This window comes from Engystomops pustulosus, chromosome 8 (genome assembly GCF_040894005.1).
Source record: "Engystomops pustulosus chromosome 8, aEngPut4.maternal, whole genome shotgun sequence".
NCBI classification, from domain to species: Eukaryota; Metazoa; Chordata; class Amphibia; order Anura; family Leptodactylidae; genus Engystomops; species Engystomops pustulosus.
The window spans coordinates 122,183,747-122,206,263 of NC_092418.1; the positions used below are offsets into that span (position 1 = coordinate 122,183,747).

At 42.2% G+C, this 22,517-nt stretch overlaps 1 protein-coding gene and 1 pseudogene across 1 annotated transcript in view; one reads left to right on the forward strand and one right to left on the reverse strand.

Annotated features, from left to right (window-relative positions):
• The window catches only part of LOC140075552 (uncharacterized), a 30,205-nt pseudogene extending 13,377 nt beyond the window's left edge, over positions 1 to 16,828 (reverse strand).
• Positions 1 to 22,517, forward strand: part of LOC140076200 (uncharacterized) — a 215,350-nt gene that overhangs the window by 97,516 nt on the left and 95,317 nt on the right. The gene's annotated exons all lie outside the window — the stretch shown is intronic.

The following is a 22,517-nucleotide window of genomic DNA, read 5'->3' on the forward strand; positions in this document are numbered from 1 at the left end:
AGGGTTACATAGCCCAGGTAAGAGATCGATCCTGTGGAGTTACCTGAGAAGGAAAAAACTCCAGGTGGTGTTTCTACAGGAAACGCATCTCTGCCTTCGCAAACCATACCGACTGTCTTCTCCCCATTATCCACATGCATACCATAGTTACACTCTAGATCCGAAAGCCAGAGGGACAAGCATATTAATTTCTAGAACTCTCCCATGGGAATGGATAGACACATGCGCATATGAGGAGGGACGTTTGATCTCTATAAAGGGGCGTATTGCGTCGCAAATATACATATTTACTTCAGTATATTAACCTAACAAGGGTCAGGGCACTGCGCTACTTAAAGCGTTAGATAAGGTGGCGGGATTCGAGGAAGGGATAGTCATATTCGGAGGAGATCTGAATGTGGCCCTAGACCCAAAAGTAGATACCTCCTCGGGAGGGTCACACCACCCTGCCTCCGCACTGCGACATATAAGGCGTACCCTACATAATCATAAATATGTAGACTCCTGGCGACTGTTACACCCGGCAGAGAAGGACTTTACATATTACTCAACATCGCACGATGTATATTCTAGGTTAGATATGCTGTTTGTAAAACACCAAGATCTGCAATTACTTCGCGACTCAAATATTGATATTATTTCCTTTTCAGACCATGCTTTAGTAGATATAAGATTAGCTCTTGAAGTTTCCACTCCTAGACAGTGGCAATGGAAACTTAACGTTTCACTCCTAGAGGATGCACAAATTATAACGGAAGTCAAACAGGCAATAACAGAGCATTTCTCTTCAAGCCAAGTGGATATTAAAGACCCGTACATCAGATGGGAAGCCCATAAAATAATTACTAGAGGTATATTTATCAAACATGGGGCAAGACGAAAGAAAGAAAGGGATAAAAGATTGAACAAGCTTCTTGAAGAAATAAGGGTTCTCGAAACTAAACATAAACAATCATTAGATAATGATACTAAAAAACATCTGATACAAGTAAGAGAGGAATTAAAAATATTGCCACAAAATGTCACCACTTTTATTATGAATATGGGAATAAATGTAGTCGGGGATTAGCTAAAGCCCTACGCAATCAGAGGGCTACTACATATGTCCCCACTGTTAATGACTCCCAACGGAATAAGGTAAATCTCCCAGAGGAAGTGGCGGAAGCGTTTAGAGAATACTATGCCTCATTATATACAGTAGATGACTCTAATGCCAACATACTACGTCCAGATTTTAGGACACAAATTCAAGAGTACATAAGGAGGTCAGGATTACCTACTATATCAGAGGGGGAACTGGAAGACTTAGAGAGACCAATCACAAAAGAAGAACTAGAGACTGCAATCGGCAACAACCCATCTGGTAAGGCTCCAGGCCCAGACGGGTTTTTCTTAATTTATTATAAAAAATTGCTTGAGGAACTGAGCCCTCATTTGATTGAAGCCTTTAATTCAGTCACCACAGGTAGAAAACTACCTAATGACTCCCTTAGGGCATATATTACAGTCTTGCCTAAATCAGGCAAGGATCCCACGCAGTGTCCCAGCTACAGGCCAATTTCCCTGCTCAACATAGACACAAAATTTTGGCTGATAGATTGATGCCTCTTGCAGTTAAACTTATCCATTTAGACCCGACTGGATTTCTCAAAGGCCGTGAATCCAGAGATAATACAACAAAGGCCATCAACCTGATCCATTTTGCGCACATACATAAACAGGTGGTCGCACTATTGTCAACAGATGCAGAGAAAGCATTTGACAGGGTAAATTGGACATATGTGGCTGAGACACTGCGTGGAATAGGCTAGAAGCAGAATATGCTACAGTGGATCCTATCCCTATACTCTAACCCGACAGCAAAGGTGAGGGTCAATGGTATTTTATCAGGAGACCTACAGATAAGAAATGGGGTTAGACAGGGTTGTCCACTATCTCCCTTAATCTTTGTGTTGGCCCTAGAGCCATTTCTTAGGAGAATTAGAGCAGATCAGAACATTACAGGCATAGTATCTCAGGGAGAAGAAAATAAAATAGCAGAGTATGCAGATGACCTATTGTTCTTTGTGTCCAAACCCAGGATCTAAATCCCCAACATGATGGAACAACTAAAAGAATACCACCAAGTATCCAATTTCAAAATAAATTTTGCTAAATCTGAGGCATTAGCGGTAAACATCCCCCTTGAAGATCTAAGAGGGTTGGAGGAGTCGTTCCCCTTAAGATGGCCAAAAAGTGGACTCGCATACCTGGGAATTAAACTTACATCTAATCTAAGAGAGCTGTACAAAATGAACTACCTCCCAATGATTAATGCCATCAAATCAGACTGTGAAAAGTGGAATAAGGGTAGGTTCTCATGGTCAGGACGGTGTGCTATATTTAAAATGAATGTATTACCCAGGGTTCTATATATGTACCAAGCCCTTCCGATTAGTTTACCGGGAATTTTCTTCCAGCTAATAGCATCTATACAAAAAAAATTCATATGGGCAGGGAAAAAACCGAGATTAAAAAAAGAGATATTATATAGACCAAGGGACAAGGGAGGGCTGGCCCTACCTGATCTTAAATCGTACTATAGAGCGACCCACCTGGTCAGGGTAATAGACTGGTGTAAAAACACTAAAAATAAATTATGGGTCATGTTGGAGCAAAGTTTTTCAGCAGTATCTCTATCTAGTGTACCCTGGATTGAAAAAAAAATATACGACTCAACTATTAAAACATCCATCAATAGGGGCAACTTTAAGGGTGTGCTTATCCCCCCAGGTTAGGGGTAAGTTAATACCAACATATTCAGTTATGTACCCGGTCTTGAACAATCCAAAATTTCCACTTGGATTAGACGATACAGCTTTTAAGGAATGGAACTCGATGGGTGTAAATAGAGTGCAGCATTTTCGAAATGGTTTAAGATGGAGGGAACCAAACGAGATGGTAGAAGTCTGGGGGGTCAGAACATTAACACAGTGGAGAGCACTCTTTTTGCGTTCTTATCTGGACTCACTCCCACGACTAGAAAACTTTGAAAAGGAATGCTCTGACTTTGAAAAATTATGCTCAAGTATAGAACCAGTACAGCATCCCTTATCAAAAATTTATAATATACTACTTAAAGTAATGAACCATATACTCCCGGCATTTACAAGGAAATGGGAAAGGGAATTGCAAATTAATTTGTCGGTGGAACAATGGGGGCGTATTTTTGAGTTTACATATATATCCCTTACCAACTCTACATTCCAAGAAAGTAATTATAAATTAGTAGCTCAGTGGTATCAGACACCTAAAAAAATTCATGCTATATTTCCAGAAGCCAGTCCACAATGCTGGAGATGTGAATCGGAACAGGGATCATATGTCCATATCTTTTGGTCTTGTTCTATATTATTACCATTTTGGAAAAAAGTACAGCACATAATTCAACAGAATCTAAATATTAACTTCCCATTCGAACCAGCCTTTGTTTTACTTTAACACAGCGAAATCCATAAACAGACATATATAAGATCTTTATTAAGATTCCTTTTGATAGCAGCGCGCACATGCATTCCAATCTTATGGAAACAAACACAAGCACCCTCAATATCCCTCTGGCTTTCGAGAGTGAATGATATTATGCATATGGAAGAAATTACTTTAGTTGTAAAAGGGGCAAAAGATAGATTCGATATTACATGGGATAGATGGATAGGGTTTAGAAATTCAGAGCAATACATTACCCTGATGGCAAGCGATACTGAATAGGGGCTGGGAAAAAGGGTAATGAGACTACTGCTAGAACATGGATGGGTTTAGAATGTAAAGAAAGAGAAGAAAAGGGAAGTAAAAAAAGAAAAGGAAAAAGGTAAATGTTGAAGATAGATGGGTCTGAGGAGGTAGTGGGAAGGGGGAGGGGAAACTCCTTCTTTTTCTTTGTATGGTTTTGTGTATGAATTGTAGTGTAGAGTTGCATTATTATGTTTATTGTATGTATTTAATTATCTATTTTTTTTTTGTTTTGTTTTTATGTCATGAGAATGAATGTATATACTTTTCTTAAAAATGTTAAATAAATGAAAATTTCAAAAAAAATTATAAAAACACATTTTCATCACTTTCTTGTGGGCTCAGTTTTTACGACTTTCACTTTGCGCTGCAAATCATACATCTACTTTATTCTTTAGTTCGATACAATTAAAGTGATAGCATATTTATACAGGTTTTATGGTGTTTAAATACATTTTTGAAAATTAAAAGAATGTGTACAAAAACAATTTATTTTCTGCATCTTCTGACTCTAATAACTTTCGGACTCTAATGATCACTTACTATAATATACAGCACTGCGTAAGATGTCTTTTTCTGCAAGATGAGCTGACGTTTTTATTGCTACCATGATGAGGACTGTACAACCTTTTGATCACTTTTTATTAATTTTTATTATGTAATGTAAAATGATGTAAAAGTGGCATTACTGACATTTGGACGCTATATTCTTCTATGGGGTTTACCGCCAAAAATAACAGTTTCTATACTTAGATTCGGCATTTTGGGACACGACAATACCTAACATGTTTGTGATTTTTATTATTTATTACATTTTATGATTAGAATTTTCAGGTTTTTATTAAATTTTTTTAACATTTTTTTCTATTTTTTAAACCCTCTCGATGACAACCCTAACAAATATGACAGCGCCCACCTACAGCCTCAGCAGCTCTGTCTCATGGGTGCACAGCACAGAGCGTTAACAGGTTTAATTTTTGCTCTCATTTGTGAATGTCACGGGCAGGGGTGAACCTAGCCTCTCTGCTGCCTGAGGCGAACTATAGAAAGACGCCCCCCTCCCCCTTGGTGCGATAATTATATGCTATGCTAAGTGCAAATACACAATAGGTAGCCAAACGCATAGTAACATTTGAACACGCATGCGTACTGATGCAACCAAAACGTCACATGTGAACGCACCCTCATGTGCTCCCTCAAAGTGATAGCAGCTTTTGGAGGGAGCCATGGGCAGGGGTCTTAAAGTGGCAGAGATACTCGGTGGTGTCCAGGAAGAGAGGTGACTTGGGTTTTGTAAGAGAAAGGAGGAAGCATTTTTTAGGGGGTGGTGGGCATTGCAGAGCTAAAGATATACCAAATAGGTGGCAAGATCTCTGTGCGGTGTAACTTAGAGACAGTATGGGGCATATTCAGAAGTGTTTGACCATGAAATACAAATAATGTGGCAGTTTTCTCACACCAGATACTCTGTGCAGGAAGCAGGAATGACTATATGGTAGCCATCTATAATGCTGTGTAGTTCCACAGGGACTTTTATTATCACATGAAGGAAGCCATGAAGGAAGCCAAGATGAAGGAAGCCCTGCTGCCTGCAGAGTGTTTGCTCCGGTAATGTCAACTAAATAAGCCCTAAGTGACAGCCAGGAGGAATACATTGTGGGGGACTATATTTAGTGGGTCACATTGGCCCAGATTTATTAAAGTGTTTGCGCCAGTTTTCTGTCTGACTTTGCATTATAAAGAACGTGCAAACTGCTTGCATGTGTATTTAGAAAGTGTCTGCACCAGTTTTGTGTTGTGGCCTTGCTATACCCAACGTAACACAATCTCTGCACATAGAAACGGATGTTCCGATGCTGAGTCGGACCATACGCCACATTTATCATGCAGTGTCCTACAGAAATGTGTTGCACGTTCTAGGTTAAAGGGGCACCAAAGAAAGTTGCTGCACTCTGTTGGAGCTGTGTATAGGGCGCCAGATTCATGGCGCACCCTGCACATTTTGGGGGACATCAATTATAGGCTGGCACTAAATGTACCAGCATATGATGCTGCTCTCGTTCCCCAATGCTTGCGGATCTATCAGGAGACTCCATAGCCCCATAGCTTGCACCGGAAGGGCACAGGCTATAGGCAGTGCGCAGACGAAAGCATCGCCCCTTGCAATCCCACTGCACGCTACTCTCGGCTCTGTGCCGGGAACGGCACAAGAATCCTGTACACCTGTTTTCAAGCATACAAGCTGTTATAAATATCCCCTTCACAGACAAAGTGCATCTAGTGCAGTTTGCACAGTTTTTGATAAATGTGGGCTAGTGGGTGAGATGTGCATTAACAGCAGGGCAAGAGTTAATATCAATCCCAGTTATTTTACTATATTTGTTGCCACACACCGCTACACATTTGTACCTGACCTCCCTGCCCCATGCACAGGGGCTGCAGCCTCTTATCTCCATAGTCTCCACCGCTCAGCACTGCTGATCGTCCATCAACTCCTGCTCCGTGTTCCCTGGCTTTGGTCTTGTCCGGTGAGGAGGAGGAGGGAGCTGTCATGCACTTTATCCAGCAGCAGTGAGAGACTAGCTCACCTCTGTAATACCCTGTCCCATCCATATATCTTGTGCAGACCAGATATCCTTGCCTGTCACACAAGACGGAGGTCATCACTGGGACTGTCAGATGCTGGAGCAGGGAATGGGTACGTGCCACGGCCTGTGCACGCTGAGATCCTCTGCTTAGACAGACAGTACCTACAGCACAGGCACGCACGCGATGAGGGTGATGGTCGCAGGGACTGCATCAGTCACAGGTCCGGCACTGCACTGAACAAGGTACAGTGTCACAGTGGCGCCGCTGCCTGAATGTGGTGTGAGAACTACTTGCAGTGGCATCGCCACTGTCTTATATTGCACCGTGCAAATCCTACAGTCAGATCATGGACATCTTCATATGGGGACGCCGATATGAAGATGCGACTGTGGCTCCACACTAATCACTTCAGTCTACTGCGCCCTTCTCCTCCTGACTGACTTCTAGCCAGGACATGCTGCATTCATAATTATTTTAACGTGGCATGTCCTTGCTTTACCAACCTCAATTTTCTGCATGATGTCGGCATGCCGCCCCCTTGTTTTCAACCAGGGGGCGCCGCCCAAGGCGAGATTCTCAACTTGCCTCATGGGTGGTGCGCTCCTGGTAACGGGTGCTCCCGGGACCCATATCTAGGGTTGCGGGCTCACCGGTGCCACCCTCTACACGCTTGCAAAGTTACACCTGTGGAACAACCTGGTGGTACCACGCCGCAGCAAGTCCAACACGCTTTGTGGCATTCTCTGGTGAAAACCGGGTGCCACTTAGATTCCGGTCCCAGGTATTGGCATACATCATCGTCCGTGGTGATCCAGCAGGTCCACTACCCCTGAAGCCTGACAGTGAAATCTATTTTTGATATTTACACATCCCTTCTCCATGACGGATATAAATCTCTGGTGCCCACAATAAGCATCACATCTTTTCTTTTTCTTGTGATTCTCCTGTGATCTTGACTTGTGTTAAGATGTCTCAATGTTTTTGAATAATCTACGTTATGTTCTATAATTCTTTGAAAATTGGGAAATAATTGCAATAACAATAATCTTTTTTCTTTTGATCGAGTGTCTTTTGTGTTGTTAAATTTCTTCTTTATTTTCTAATAAAGTCTCTCTAGGAATATTTGCTATTTCCAATATTACTTTTCTTATTGGACTAAGTTCATACCCTTTTTGGGAAAATTTAGTTTCTAATGAGTTTGCATCCCTTGCATATTGGCAAAACATCAGCTGCTCCTTTATCCGAGCTCCTCCACATTTTTCTCTCTTATTCTGATTGTGTTATATAATTGTACAAGTTCTCTAATCCAATCTGAAGTTTATTGGTTATTGCATCTCATACAACTCAACATCAAACTCAATTACAAATGCAGATGTTCAATAAGTACAAGACTTCTCCCCTTGTGGCTCCTCTAGTAGGTAAAAAAAAGGAAAATGCCACATTCTTAACATTAAAATGTTTTTTTTTTTCTGTCTGAGAGACGTCTTTAGAGATGGGATTTCATTGCAAAACATTTGTCACATTGTTTACACAAACCGCTTCTCCCCTGTGTGAGTTCTCTCAAGTTTAATAAGATCTGATTTCCTATTAAAACATTTTCCACATTATGAACATGAAAATGGCTTCTCCCCTGTGTGAATTCTCTCATGTACAACAAGATTTGATTTTTCAATAAAACATTTCCCACATTCTGAACATGAAAACGGTTTTTCCCCTGTGTGAATTCTCTCATGTTTAACAAGATGTGATTTATGAGTAAAACATTTTCCACATTCTGAACATGAAAACGGCTTCTCCCCTGTGTGAATTCTCTCATGTTTAACAAGATAGGATTTCTGACTAAAACATTTGTCACATTCTGAACATGAAAATGGCTTCTCCCCTGTGTGAATTCTCTCATGTTTAACAAGATCTGATTTCCTAATAAAACATTTTCCACATTCTGAACATGAAAATGGCTTCTCCCCTGTGTGAATTCTCTCATGTTTAACAAGATCTGATTTCTGACTAAAACATTTGCTACATTCTGCACATGAAAATGGCTTCTCCCCTGTGTGAATTCTCTCATGTACAACAAGATTTGATTTTTCAATAAAACATTTCCCACATTCTGAACATGAAAACGGTTTTTCCCCTGTGTGAATTCTCTCATGTTTAACAAGATGTGATTTATGAGTAAAACATTTTCCACATTCTGAACATGAAAACGGCTTCTCCCCTGTGTGAATTCTCTCATGTTTAACAAGATAGGATTTCTGACTAAAACATTTGTCACATTCTGAACATGAAAATGGCTTCTCTCCTGTGTGAATTCTCTTATGTTCAACAAGATTTGACTTTTGAGTAAAACATTTTCCACATTCTAAACATGAAATTGGCTTCTCCCCTGTGTGAATTCTCTGATGATTAACAAGAACTGATTTCTGACTAAAACATTTCCCACATTCTGAACATGAAAATGGCTTCTCCCCTGTGTGAATTCTCTCATGTTTAACAAGATCTGATTTCTGACGAAAACATTTGCCACATTCTGGACATGAAAACGACTTCTCCCCTGTGTGAATTTTCTGATGTGTGAGGAGATTCCATTTAAGAGTAAAACATTTGTCACATTCAGAACATGAAAATGTCTTCCTGGTTGCAGCTCTTAGATGCTCGGCTGCTCTGTGGTGGCTCCTTTTTGGACTTTTAGTCTGTGATGTATCACAATAGATGCCCAATGTAATTGGATCAGATGATAGATTGTTGCAATGAAGGTCTGAGGGTGAATCCTTTCTGCTGTTGTTTTCTATACATGTATCTTGTGTGATCCCACAATCATCAGCTTTAATATCTGAAGATATTAGATGTTCCTCAGAGCCACAAGTAACGTCATCTGCCGGGAATAACAGGTTGATCAATAACAAAGTTAATAAAATCTGTAATGATATAAATATTCATAAATTTTTTGCATAAATTGCCAACTTTTTTTATTTTTAACCATTTCTGATGTCCCACTGTGAACACAAAAACAGCTTCTCTCCTGTGTGAATTCTCAGTAAAACGTAGATTAAAACAGAGTAAAACATCTGTTGAATTAGGGGTCATTTATCTTAGGATTTTATTTTTATTCTCTTCTATATTTGCAACTTTTTTGGATGCATTTGCATATTTGCTCCAAAATAAGCAATTCCACTCGCCTAGCAAAGTCCACAGCAACAGATTTTTTTTAGTCTAGCATCTGATATAGCTTTTGAATTCAGATGTGGACATATACAAGGTCTCAAATATGGTGCAAATCGCTGTAAGAAGTTGCAACTTTGAGGCAAATAAACTGCAGTCCTGAGTAGGCGTAGAAAGAAGCTTAGAAGTAACTTTTTAGCAACTTTAAAAAAATTCACAAAAACTCAGCTGCCTGATATATCACCCTCTAAGATACATCAAACAAATCCAAAACCAGGATAAAACAGAAAAAGACACAGACAATTGTCCAGACTAAAGATGAATGACCTCTATTTTGTTCATATTTGAAGCTTTATATTTCAATTTATCTACATCTTTGCACCCTACACCTGTAGATGACTACAACCGTACATATCTACAAACACTTCAAACACAAGTCTAATCAGTATGACCTCCCTAGACCAGCTTTTAGCTGCTATAATTTTGTGCCGAAAATTGTACCCAAAAACAAGTCGCAAATATAGAAGAGACGGAAATATCTCAGATTCACAAGTGGTGCCACAATTTTGCGCCTCAAAAAAGAACAAGTCATGAGTGTCAGATAAACACCAATATTGTGGTGCCCAAACTGCATAAATTAGGTGCAGGAGGCACAGCAATGAAAGAAGAGTAAACACCACCATTTTTCCATTTGAAAGGCTACATAAATTCCACTTATTTTGTGGAAGTGGATATAGGCAGAATTAATGTGACAGAGGAAAAATCAGTTCTAGAAAGCAATAAAGGCTGTCAGTACTCACCATTCTGGGGGTCCCTGGCACCAGCGTCATGTCCTCCTTCCCAGGCTCCCTCCTCCTCCACACATATCTGGACCTGCTCTCTCTCCATTCTGTGTCTCAGTCTCTCAGTCTAAGCTCCTCCAGTAAGATCTTCCACCAAGAAGTTCTCCTCATGTGAGTCCTGCTTTGGTCTCTTATACCCCTTGGTCTGCCCCCTCTTGTCTCAACAACCTCCCCCATGTAAATGAAGGGTGTTGGTGCCACTTCCTTATCAGCCAGGCTGATTGTTTATGACACTCCTTTCTTATGGGTTTATCATCAGTTCCCACCTCAGAAAGGAGGCCAGGATGTGTCTTTCTGATGAAACTAGATAACTTCATTTGCAAATCTTTACCATGTGAAATGCCTCTTTGTGATTCCCTACTGATTCCACATCCTGAACAATAGGGAATGCAAATCCACGCAGATACGACGACACCTGATGACCATGTGACTGCCCTGTCCTGGAAATGGCTCCATGAAGCAGAAGAATTTCATAATTTACAAGGTTTTGCACCAGAAAAAGTTTGTTTTTCCAAACATCTCGCCTTATCGTCTCTAGTCCTATTGTGTGCATTGCCTCTGTTTCCAGGGTCACCATTTATGTACATCATAGACCTATGTTTTTGGCACATTTTGTATCTCAGTTTTATTCAAGGCAAAGCAGGTCTAATAACTTGCACAACTCATTCAGACGCATGTATCAGGTGTGTAACTAAATAACAATAATAATGAGAATTACAATAAAGAAATAAAAACATTGTCATTGATTTCTACAACATATTGTGGAGCAAAAGTAACTGCATTTACTGATTAATAGATGTGATTTGGTCTCTAGACTTGCTCAGTGATTTCTCACATTGTTGGAGTATCCGGGGCAGCAGCTCGGCCCAATACATCCAGAACCTAAGGTGGCAGGTAGCTTGTTCTTTTAGAAGTATCTGATTATGTACATGTGGCTATAATATCGCTATAATACTTATTCTATATCCCGACCATGCACATAGGTGGCAGAGCCTGGGCTCCTAGGAGGAGTGGGGCTGATTGTACCACAGGGGAGGTTGTCGGTTGGTACTTATCCCTATCGTGCATGTTCATTCATAGCTCCAAAGCTTTTTACTTGTTTTTAACTACATTTTCTTCTCCATTATTCCTTTAACCCCTTAGTGACCAAGCTCATTTGCGCCTTGATGACCAAGGCTTATCAGTCAGTTTATCCAGTTATAACTTTAGAAAACTTCAACTTACCCAATTGTTGTTTAGTTAGTTTTTCCATGAAATTTTGTACTTCAAGTTAGTGGGAAATTTTGAGATGACATTTTTTGAATTTATTTAAGAAAAAAAGGTGAATTTGGCAAACATTTTGAAAAAAAAATGGCTATTTTCAAACTACAAAATGTTCTGTTTTTTAAACTCATGGGGGGTCATTTACTAAGGGCCCGATTCGCGTTTTCCCGAAGTGTTACCCGAATATTTCCGATTGTACCTGAATTGCCCTGGGATTTTGGCGCACGCGCTCGGATTGTGGCGCATCGGCGCTGGCATGCATGCGACGGAAATCGGGGGGCGTGGCTGATCGAAAACCCGAAGGAATCGGAAAAACCGCCACATTTAATAACCGAAAATCTATCGCTTGGTAAACGCTTACCTTCACCTGGCCCAGCTCGGTTTTTTTCCCGGCGCGTTCCGATGCTTTTCAGCGCAGCAGCGCCACTGGACCCGAATCCTGTTCAGAGAACGCGCCACTGGATCGCGAATGGGCCTTTTGGGGACCTTTCATTTCCCCAGTTCTATCAACTTCACCCCTCATGAGAAAATGAAAACGGGTTCTCCCCTGTGTGAATTCTCTGATGTATTATGAGCACTGAATTATTAGCAAAACTTTTACCACATTCTAAACATGAAAACGTCTTTTCTACCGTGTGAATTCTCTGATGTGGGGAACTTGCTTTTAAAAGTTAAACATTTTCCACATTCTGAACATGAAAATAGATTCTCAAGCCATAATAAATCCGGGCAGAACGGATCTTCTATATAATTTGAGCCCAAACATTGCCATCTATGGATTAACGACCACATTTTTCTTTCAACTTTATTAATTAATAGTGAGTTCAGCAGCCTTTATTAAGTTCAGGAGGACCCCCTTAAATAATCCAGTGAGTTCATCAGCTCCCAATTAATGCAAATATCATCAGCTTCTCCATTATTAATTGAACAGAGTTAGCAGCAACCTCTCTGCCCCACCCTCATTGTAAAGGCAGAGTTTAACATTGGACCCCTGCCCATCCCCCAGAGGCAGAGGTCACTAGCACAGCTCTATCACCCTAATTAATAAAAGCAATGTTCAGGAGGGTCGTGTAAAACAAAAAACACTTTAAATACTTCCAGCAGCATCAGAGCTCTCGTCTCTCCTGTCACTAGTCCTCCGCGGCTTCTTCCTCATGCAGGCAGATACACGCAGTGCACTGTATGATGCAGGGGTCAAGCACCACATCACCTGCTTTCTATACAGTCACACTAGTAATACGGTATTCGCTCCCTGCATCATACAATGTGCGTTGCAACAGCGCAACGTTGTGTCCCCTGCCTGTGCGCTCCCGTAATCAGTTACAGGTGTGTCAGCACACCTACAATTATTATCTGTCCCTCCTTATAGACCCATGATCTGCCGTCTGGCAGGTGCAGGCCCTTGCTAGCCCCAGGCCCGGTCGTGGTGGCAGACCCTGCGACCGCGATTGTTACGCCCCTGATAATACCATGTCCTTACTAAAGTAAAACAATGGGCTGATCCTTTATCCGAGCTCCTCCACATTTTTCTCTCCTTTTCTGATAGTGTTAAATAATTGTACAAGTTCTATAATTTAATGTGAAGTTTATTGGTTAATACAAATTGCAAATACAAATACAATATACAAATGCAGATCTTTAATATAAAAATGGCTTTTCCGCTTGTGGCTTCTCTCATATGTCAAAAGTTGTTCATCAAAGTAAAACGTTTGTCACATTCTAAACATTAAAGGTGATGAGTGTAAACAGTTGTCTACAGGGGGAGGAGGAGAGAAAGGATGTGGGAGGTGATGGTCTGATGAGGAGTGAGGAGGAGTGAGCAGCGATGCTGAAGGAGCAGGGATGCAATTATGCAGATGACCATTTACATTTAAAGTGACCCCCCACGGGACTCAACAAAGGATTAACAAAACTAAACAGAGGATTAACGAAAGGATTGTAAAGAAGTAAAACTCTTTAAGGATAAACCAAAAAACTATTTACATTGAGCATTACCAGCCTCCATTACTGGAAAATGCCCCCATTAAGACAGTTTCCCTATAAAATACTTTCTTGTATGAATATTCTGATGTTTGCACAGTTGTGATTTCTGAGCAAAACATTTGCCACAATGTGAACAAGAAAACGGTTTCTCCCCTGTGTGAATTCTCTGATGTATCATAAGGGCTGATTTTCCAATGAAACATTTGCCACATTCTGAACATAAAAACGGCTTTTCCCCTGTGTGAATTCTCTGATGTAATTTAAGTAAAGAATTATATGGAAAACATGTATCGCATTTTGAACATGAAAACGGCTTCTCCCCTGTGTGAATTCTCTCATGTTCAACAAGATGTGATTTCCTACTAAAACATTTCCCACATTCTAAGCATGAAAATGGCTTAAGGATGCAAATGGCGAAAGGCCTTTTTCTTAGTACGGATCTCCGACTGCCACCACGATCGCATATGTACTTTCAGTGAATCCCAGACAACTCCAATATGGGAGGATCCAAAATTGTCTTTCCAGAAGGTCAGAATCTCCTTCTCAGCTCTCTCATCGCAAGAGAGAAGGGGGAGCCAATGGGGGTTTATCTTAGGTGGTTTCCCACTGTGCGCGTTGTCTACATTTAGCACCAGCACCAGTAGTGAGTGATCAGAATGACTCGCAGCCTGATACTTCATTTTTTTTATATAGGGGAATGCGTTGTCTGAGGCCAGAATAAGATCAATCCGGGACATTACTTTGAGGGAGCTGGAAAAACATGAGAAGACTTTTCTGTCCCCATATTTCTCCCGCCATACATCTCCAAGGCCTGTTTCCAAACAGAACTTATGGAGGGGAGAAGTACCAGACCGCGAGCCACCACTCCTACCACTTCCCACCCTATCAAGGTCTGGGTTCATGGCACAGTTAAAGTCCCCGGAGATCCAAAGAGGGTATCTATCCCTCTGATCTCTAAAAACTAGCAATGCCTTCAGCACCTGAAGGGAGAAGGGGGGGGGGGGTGTAAACAAAGGCAAGGATACATACAAGCCCATTAAGTTTACCATAAATACATATCTGCCTTCAGGGTCAATTTGTTTTGCAATAATTGTGAATTTTACTGATTTATGAACAAAAACACTCACTCCCTGTGAAAAGGTGGAGAAGATTGAATGGAATTCCTCTGCTGCCCAGATTCTGCTAATAGTTTTAACTGTGTCTTTACTGAGATGAGTCTCTAGTAAACATACTATTGCCGGGAGGTGTTTTTGAATAATATCGAAAACGATACATCGTTTTATCCTTTCCCCTAATCCCCTAATGTTCCTTGTAATTATGGATGTCATTTATAAAGAGAAAAAAAAAAAAAAAAGGAAACCCCCATTCCCGGCAGGTGCCCCCCTCCAACTTCCCAAACCCCAGCTCCTACGTGTATACAGCATCGTCTGAATAATCTTCTCCCCTGGCAATCCCGCAAAACGGTCCCCTCCCTCCCCCCAACCATGCCACTAGTGTATTCTTAGTAAGACATGTCATATGCCCTATATTCCTTTGGTTTCGATCCAGTTGAACCCTTCCTCAGGTGAGGAGAAGAAGAATGTCTTCCCCTGAAAAACAACCCGCAGCTTGGCGGGATATATCAGTGAGTAGGGAAGATCTTTTTACGCCAGTTTTTTTTTAGTTCTCTAAACTCTTTTCATCAGGGTATCCCTTGAGAAATCTGTATATGCAGAAATTTTAGAGCCATTATAGAGCGTTTCTCCCCTTTTTCGTAGCTCTCTAAGGGCCATATCTCTGTCCCTGAAACAAAGTAATTTGATCAGCGTGGGTATGCGCCAGGGACAGGTTTACCACCAGGGACCTGATGGTCACAGCATAATTAATAACAACGTTAATAATAACATTTTAAAATATATACATATTTATAAAATGTCTACATACATTGCTAAATTGTCTTATTTCTTATCATTTATGATTTCACTTTCAGATATTTGCCACATTCTGAACACATAAACAGCTTCTCTCCTGTGTGAATTCTCATTAAATCTCGCCAACCAAATGTGCCACTCCAGAGTTTCTCAGTGTTGTGCCTGATATTTCTATTTTTTATTTCCAGATGTGGACATATGGAAATCCACAAATCTGAGACAAATCACAGAAAAAAGTCACAACTCTAATAGACTACATTTATACAGTTTTCAGAAGAATTTGCTACTTTTGTAAAAAAAAACACAGACTCAGCTACCTGATATATCCCCCTCAATCAAATCCTAAACCAGGACTGAACACAAATTTCCAGATGAAAGATGACTGATACTTTTTTGTTCATATCTCAAACTTTATGTTCCTACATCTCTGCACCTCTGCACCTGTACATTACTATTCCCCACCATATCTGCATACCTTTACATTCCTGTACCCTGTACCTCTATACTCCTGCCCCCTATTTACCTGTACCACTACTTTTCTGCATCCCTGCACTGCATACCTCTGCATCCTTACTCCCTTATACCTATACATAGCTGCACCCCCTATATAGCTGCACCCCTATATATTTATACCCCTGCACCCCTATCCCTTCGATTCCTGCATCCTCATAACTCTACATCCCTCCTCCCTCATACATCTGCCTGCCTGTACCTCTACATTCCTGCACCCCTATACCTCTACATTCCTGCACCCCTATACTTCCACATTGTTGTTAATGACTTTCATTGGTTAATTTAAGAAAATGCCCCTAAAAACACATCAGAACGGATGACAATGCCGGTGAGATGCATTTAACTACAAAATGTGAACACACAATGAAAAGCAGATGTTCAGTAACAAGTGCCACATGTTTTTCATAGAGTATTATTCAGCTGCACTGTGTGCGCGTATAACTATGTCCCCATTTACAGGTGTTGTGCAAATGTTTTTCAAAGGGCACATGTCAATCAAAATGCTTTCAAACCAACCCTAACCCTATGTTATTATGGAACAGCATAGAGGAATATGCTGCTATACAACATTGTAACGAATATATTCATACATACAGAAATACAAACATATATGTTTGCATCCATGACATGACATGTACTCTATACATCTATACACATATAGGGTAGATACATATTATACATTTACATATCTACCACTTGGGTGAAATAGATATAGGCAGAAAGAATGGGACAGAGTTCTAGGAGACAATGGCTGTCAGTACTTACCATTCTGGGGGTCCCTGGCACCAGCGTCATGTCCTCCTTCCCAGGCTCCCTCCTCCACACATATCTGGACCTGCTCTCTCTCCATTCTGTGTCTCAGACCCTCAGTCTAAGCTCCTCCAGTAAGATCTTCCACCAAGAAGTTCTCCTCATGTGAGTTGTGCTTGGGTCACTTATACCCCTTGGTCTGCCCCCTCTTGTCCCAACAACCTCCCCCATGTAAATGAAGGGTGTTGGTCCCACTTCCTTATCAGCCAGGCTGATTGTTTAAGAGTGCTTTGTTTTAAGTGTTCTTCTTTGTTATGGGTTTATTATCCCTTCCCACCAAAGAAAGGCCAGGATGTGTCTTTCTGATGAAACTAGATAACTTCATTTGCAAATCTTTACTAGGTGAAATGTTGCCCTGTGATTCCCTACTGATTCCACATCCTTAACAATAGGGAATGCAAATCCATGCAGACAAGGCGTCTCCAATGACCATGGGACTGCCCTGTCCTGGAAATGGCTTCATGGAGCAGAAGAATATCATACAATCAAGTGCTTTTTATGTCCAATCAAATATTGAGATATGTTTTTATTTTTTAAATAATTTTAGTAAACATTTTTAGAATTTCTTTCCAGTCACAAAATCAGTATTGGTGCTGTATAGTAAACTTTTGTTAGTAACATTTGTATTTCGAAGTCCTGCTTTTTTATAACTGTATTATACAGACAAGTACATACTATGATACATTTTTACTATAAAATATTGTAAAAGTTTTAATTTCTTATATGACTTTTTAATTCTTCAATATATTTGTCATATCTTAACTCTTAAACATTGGCAAAGTGCCAAAGACTCTTTTCCCGAGTTTACATTATCTAAAATAAAACATTATCACCCTTTTAAAGGAAAAAGTAAAACAAAAAATGCAATGAAAAATACTATTGTTAAATTAGAAAAAATAAATTCTGGTGTCTGGTCACATTAATTAGCATCAATTATCTAAATTTTGTGGCGTCTTAAAATTTCAAGATTGTATCTGATGCCCTAAAATAAAAGGAACATTTTTATTTCTTAACTTTTTAAACATAAATTCCTTCATAAACTATAGATTTGAAGTTTTGTAGCATATAGACGACTTAGATTTTTTTAAATTAAATTAAATAAAGGGTTCCATGCACACAAGCGCTTTATGAAAAAATATTATGGAAGCAAAGCCGTATCGTTTAACTTTGTACCGGAGCGAAAAATACATTCTGTAAACAACAAAGAAAGGCAACAAAAATAGAGACATAAAGAAAGCAAAAATATGCCCAAAATTATTTCCCAATTATAAAAGCGACAAGAAACTATAAACTGAAAGTGCCAACCTCTGAGGAACAACATGGGGTCATGTTAGAGGGAGATGAGGAATAGTCACAACACAAAGAACAATGTTCGGGAGGGGTCAGGAATAGCTTCCCCTCCGGTTGGGGATTCAGTGTCTCGCACTATGATCCCCTCTTGTGGGACTGCATTTAAATCCGGTATCGATTAGATAATATAAACTTATACGCACAAAGACCAGATTTTGTTTGTTAAATATTAAAATTCATGAATTTTTATTGAAAAGTACACAATATCACAAATACATTGTGAAGGGAGATGAGGAATAACCTGGGGTCATGGTGGAGGGAGATGAGGAATAACCTGGGGTCATGGTGGAGGGAGATGAGGAATAACCTGGGGTCATGGTGGAGGGAGATGAGGAATAACCTGGGGTCATGGTGGAGGGAAATGAGGAATAACCTGGGGTCATGGTGGAGGGAGATGAGGAATAACCTGGGGTCATGGCGGAAGGAGATGAGGAACAACCTGGGGTCATGGCGGAGGGAGATGAGGAATAACCTGGGGTCATGGCGGAGGGAGATGAGGAATAACCTGGGGTCATGGTGGAGGGAGATGAGGAATAACCTGGGGTCATGGTGGAGGGAGATGATGAATAACATGGGGTCATGGTGAAGGGAGATGAGGAATAACCTGGGGTCAGGGTGGAGGGAGATGAGGAATAACATGGGGTCATGGTGGAGGGAGAAGAGGAATAACCTGGGGTCAAGGCGGAGGGAGATGAGGAACAACCTGGGGTCATGGCGGAGGGAGATGAGGAATAACCTGGGGTCATGGCGGAGGGAGATGAGGAATAACCTGGGTTCATGGTGGAGGGAGATGAGGAATAACATGGGGTCATGGTGGAGGGAGATGAGGAATAACCTGGGGTCATGGCGGAGGGAGATGAGGAACAACCTGGGGTCATGGCGGAGGGAGATGAGGAATAACCTGGGGTCATGGCGGAGGGAGATGAGGAATATCCTGGGGTCATGGTGGAGGGAGATGAGGAATATCCTGGGGTCATGGTGGAGGGAGATGAGGAATAACCTGGGGTCATGGCGGAGGGAGATGAGGAATATCCTGGGGTCATGGTGGAGGGAGATGAGGAATAACCTGGGGTCATGGTGGAGGAATATGAGGAATAACCTGGTGTCATGGTGGAGGGAGAAGAGGAATATCCTGGGGTCATGGTGGAGGAAGATGAGGAATAACCTGGGGTCATGGTGGAGAGAGATGAGGAATAACATGGGGTCATGGTGGAGGGAGTTGAGGAATAACCTGGGGTCATGGTGGAGGGAGATGAGGAATAACCTGGGGGTCATGGTGGAGGGAGATGAAGAATAACCTGGGGTCATGGTGAAGGGAGATGAGGAATAACCTGGGGTCATGGTGGAGGGAGATGAGGAATAACCTGGGGTCATGGCGGAGGGAGATGAGGAATATCCTGGGGTCATGGTGGAAGGAGAAGAGGAATAACCTGGGGTCATGGTGGAGGAATATGAGGAATAACCTGGGGTCATGGTGGAGGGAGAAGAGGAATATCCTGGGGTCATGGTGGAGGAAGATGAGGAATAACCTGGGGTCATGGTGGAGAGAGATGAGGAATAACCCGGGGTCATGGTGGAGGGAGATGAGGAATAACCTGGGGGTCATGGTGGAGGGAGATGAGGAATAACCTGGGGTCATGGTGAAGGGAGATGAGGAATAACCTGGGGTCATGGTGGAGGGAGATGAGGAATAACCTGGGGTCATGGTGGAGGGAGATGAGGAATAACCTGGGGTCATGGTGGAGGGAGATGAGGAATAACCTTGGCTCATGGTGAAGGGAGATGAGGAATAACCTGGGGTCATGGTGGAGGGAGATGAGGAATAACCTGGGGTCATGGCGGAGGGAGATTAGGAATAACCTGGGGTCATGGCAGTGGGAGATGAGGAATAACCTGGGGTCATGGCGGAGGGAGATGAGGAATAACCTGGGGTCATGGCGGAGGGAGATGAGGAATACCTGGGGTCATGGTGGAGGGAGATGAGGAATAACCTGGGGTCATGGTGGGGGGCGATGAGATGAGGAATAACCTGGGGTCATGGTAAAGGGAGATGAGGAATAACATGGAGTCATGATGGAGGGAGATGAGGAATAACATGGGGTCATGGTGAAGGGAGATGAGGAATATTCTGGGGTCATGGTGTAGGAATATGAGGAATAACCTGGGGTCATGGTGGAGGGAGATGAGGAATAACCTGGGGGTCATGGTGGAGGGAGATGAGGAATAACCTGGGGTCATGGTGAAGGGAGATGAGGAATAACCTGGGGTCATGGTGGAGGGAGATGAGGAAAAACCTGGGGTCATGGTGGAGGGAGATGAGGAATAACCTGGGGTCATGGTGGAGGGAGGTGAGGAATAACATGGGGTCATGGTGGAGGGAGATGATGAATAACATGGGGTCATGGTGGAGGGAGATGAGGAATAACATGGGGTCATGGTGAAGGGAGATGAGGAATATTCTGGGGTCATGGTGTAGGAATATGAGGAATAACCTGGGGTCATGGTGGAGGGAGATGAGGAATAACCTGGGGGTCATGGTGGAGGGAGATGAGGAATAACCTGGGGTCATGGTGAAGGGAGATGAGGAATAACCTGGGGTCATGGTGGAGGGAGATGAGGAAAAACCTGGGGTCATGGTGGAGGGAGATGAGGAATAACCTGGGGTCATGGTAAAGGGAGATGAGGAATAACATGGAGTCATGATGGAGGGAGATGAGGAATAACATGGGGTCATGGTGAAGGGAGATGAGGAATATTCTGGGTTCATGGTGTAGGAATATGAGGAATAACCTGGGGTCATGGTGGAGGGAGATGAGGAATATCCTGGGGGTCATGGTGGAGGAAGATGAGGAATAACCTGGGGTCATGGTGGAGAGAGATGAGGAATAACCCGGGGTCATGGTGGAGGGAGATGAGGAATAACCTGGGGGTCATGGTGGAGGGAGATGAGGAATAACCTGGGGTCATGGTGAAGGGAGATGAGGAATAACCTGGGGTCATGGTGGAGGGAGATGAGGAATAACCTGGGGTCATGGTGGAGGGAGATGAGGAATAACCTGGGGGTCATGGTGGAGGGAGATGAGGAATAACCTTGGGTCATGGTGAAGGGAGATGAGGAATAACCTGGGGTCATGGTGGAGGGAGATGAGGAATAACCTGGGGTCATGGCGGAGGGAGATTAGGAATAACCTGGGGTCATGGCAGAGGGAGATGAGGAATAACCTGGGGTCATGGCGGAGGGAGATGAGGAATAACCTGGGGTCATGGCGGAGGGAGATGAGGAATAACCTGGGGTCATGGTGGAGGTAGATGAGGAATAACCTTGGGTCATGGTGAAGGGAGATGAGGAATAACCTGGGGTCATGGTGGAGGGAGATGAGGAATAACCTGGGGTCATGGCGGAGGGAGATTAGGAATAACCTGGGGTCATGGCAGAGGGAGATGAGGAATAACCTGGGGTCATGGCGGAGGGAGATGAGGAATAACCTGGGGTCATGGCGGAGGGAGATGAGGAATAACCTGGGGTCATGGTGGAGGGAGATGAGGAATAACCTGGGGTCATGGTGGGGGGCGATGAGATGAGGAATAACCTGGGGTCATGGTAAAGGGAGATGAGGAATAACATGGAGTCATGATGGAGGGAGATGAGGAATAACATGGGGTCATGGTGAAGGGAGATGAGGAATATTCTGGGGTCATGGTGTAGGAATATGAGGAATAACCTGGGGTCATGGTGGAGGGAGATGAGGAATAACCTGGGGGTCATGGTGGAGGGAGATGAGGAATAACCTGGGGTCATGGTGAAGGGAGATGAGGAATAACCTGGGGTCATGGTGGAGGGAGATAAGGAAAAACCTGGGGTCATGGTGGAGGGAGATGAGGAATAACCTGGGGTCATGGTGGAGGGAGATGAGGAATAACATGGGGTCATGGTGGAGGGAGATGATGAATAACATGGGGTCATGGTGGAGGGAGATGAGGAATAACATGGGGTCATGCTGTAGGGAGATAAGGAAAGGGTCAATCTGTTCAATGATTCTTTTTAAACAGTGAAAAATCCCCTGACTGATGATATGAGGAAGAATAATGTGAATCCTTTAACGACCTTTTTTGTTTTTGCCTTTCCATTTTTTACTCCCCACTTTTAAAAAGCAATAACTTTTTTTATTTTTCCATGTAAAGAGCTCTGTTTTGCTTTGTTTTCTGCATAACAAATTGCACTTCATAGTGACGGTATTTAATATTCTATGCCATGTACTGGAAAGAAGAAAACAAATTTTGAATGCAGTGAAAATGATGAAAAAATGCATTTGCGCCATTTTCT